Here is a 2,500-nt window from a genome sequence, read left to right on the forward strand (position 1 = left end):
CTGTGCGTGTGTGTGTGTGTGGGACTGCTGGTCACTGCTCTCCTCCTCTGAGAAGGTCCGTTGAGGTGAAGGGCTTCAGGAGAACAGCGCCACCGCCGCACCGAGACATGGTGAGACACCGCTGAGGCTCATGGGACATGTAGTCAGCAACATCACGATAACAGCAACCTCACAACAACAACCTCACAAGAACGTCACAACAACAACACGATAACTACAATGTCACAACAACAACATCACAACAACATCACGATAACTACAATGTCACAACAACAACATCACGATAACAACGTCACAACAACAACCTCACAACAACGTCACAACAACAACACGATAACTACAATGTCACAACAACAACATCACAATATCTACAATGTCACAACAACCTCACAACAACAACACGATAACTTACCTGATGTCACGGCAACATCCGCCGCGCAAGCAACCGCGATAACTACGTGCAATCAGCATGCACAATATCCTACAATGTCACGCAACAGCCTCGCACAGCGGCTGTCGCAAACAACAGCCTCCACGGCAACACGATAACTGATCACCGTGTCACAACAACAACGATACTACAATGTCACAACATCGCAACAGCGCCGATGTTTCTGCGGCATATCACGGCAACAGCATGCACAACAGCATCCTGGCGTACGTTAATCTCTGCGGCATATGCTGTCACAACAAGGCGATAGCTGATGTCGCGTGCAATATGGCGTCACGCGCAACAGCGTCACAACAACATCGCCTTATTAACTGCGGTCACAATGTCACAACAACATCACAACAACATCACGATAACTACAATGTCACAACAACAACGTTGCAACAACAACGCAGCGTCACGCAACAGCGTCGCGCAGCATCACAACCTCACAACAACAATGTCACAACAACATGATAACAACAATGTCACAACAACAACGTCACAACAACAACGTCACAACACCATCATGATAACAACAACGTCTCAACAACAACAACATCACGATAAGCGATAACAACATCGCAGCAAAGTCACAACAGCATCATGTGCTTCAACAACGTCACAACAACAATGTCACAACGTCACAACAACAACCTCACAACAACATCATGATAACAACGTCACAACAACAACCTCCCAGCAACCAACCTCACAGCAAGTCAATGTCACAGCAACAACATGCGATGCCACACTGTTCACAAGGTGAGACTCACAACTTAGCGTCCGCAACAACAAGAGTAACTGCAATTATAGCAACAGCACATAACTACTCACAAGCAGCAACATCACGATAACTACAATGTCACAACATCACAACAACAACACGATAACTACAATGTCGCAACAACATCACGATAACGTAACAACAACGTCACAACAACATCGGGTGTACCCTGACTGCCGGAACCACGAGGGTGACGCCGACAGTCAACTCTCCTGGCCAGCCAACGCCGGCGACGGCAGCTTCCTGTAGTGCTGCTGTCACCTGCGCGTGAATCGTCCTCTTCGCCGGAAGGCGGCGCGGGTTCTGATCCAGGCTCTGGTCATTTCCGCCTCCCTCCTGGCTGGTCTACCTGCTAAGGCCATCGACCTGCAGCTCATCCAGAATACAGCAGCTCGACTGGTCTTCAGCTCGAAGTTCACCCACCACCTCCGGCTCCTCCGCTCCTCTCCACTGGTTTACCGGTGGCTGCTGGCATCGGCACAAAACACTGGTCCTGGTACGTGCGTCTGTAAACCGGATGGGCCCGTCTACATCCGAGATATGGTCACACCGTACACCATCGGCACGTTCATAAAGCTCGGCAACCAATGGAAACTTGCCTCCTGCACCAGACTGCTAATCCATTTCAGAAATTCCAGACTGTTTGCTGTCTGCTCCTCAGTGGTGGAACAGGCTCCCCACTGACATCAGGACGTAACTGGCAAGTCTACATCTTCCGTCGGGAGACTGAAAACACCTTTTCCGACTATATCTGGATTAAACTTTCAGATTAGCACTTCAGTGGCGCATAGATATAGCGCCACTTTATGGTACTTTTGTGGTTAGACTATGTTGAAATGTTACTTCCTGTATTCTTGTTGTTCTTAGTTTTGTACTCTGGGTTGGGAAATGCACTTTTGTGATGCGTCTGCTAAATGACATGTAATGTAATGTAATAACAACAACGTCCATCGCGTTAACATCCTTGATAACTCACAATGTCACAACAATATCACGATAACTACAATGTCACAACAACAACGTCACAACAACGTCGTCACATTAACAACAACCTCAACAGCAGGCTCATGGCAGCAGTTGTTAAACAACAATGGTTTTCCACAACAACAACAGGTCTGACAACAACAAGTGGTTTCAGGGCGGATGGACAGCTCTGACCTGGGCGGCTTACAAAGGTCGTGTGGAGGTCACCAAGCTGCTGCTGGAGCACGGAGCCAACCCCAACACCACGGGACAGGTGACACACACACACACACACACTTGTATTTCTCTTATGATGTCAT

General features: G+C 48.3%; 1 long non-coding RNA gene across 1 annotated transcript in view; it reads left to right on the forward strand.

Annotated features, from left to right (window-relative positions):
* Positions 1 to 98: 98 nt before the first annotated feature.
* LOC130203095 (uncharacterized) overlaps positions 99 to 2,500 on the forward strand; it is a 4,627-nt gene continuing 2,225 nt past the window's right edge. The window contains exons 1-2 of the long non-coding RNA XR_008833432.1: positions 99 to 110; positions 2,356 to 2,454. This is a non-coding gene — a long non-coding RNA (uncharacterized LOC130203095). The remainder of the gene's footprint in view (positions 111 to 2,355; positions 2,455 to 2,500) is intronic.

The sequence above is a fragment of the Pseudoliparis swirei genome, chromosome 12 (genome assembly GCF_029220125.1).
Source record: "Pseudoliparis swirei isolate HS2019 ecotype Mariana Trench chromosome 12, NWPU_hadal_v1, whole genome shotgun sequence".
NCBI lineage: Eukaryota > Metazoa > Chordata > Actinopteri > Perciformes > Liparidae > Pseudoliparis > Pseudoliparis swirei.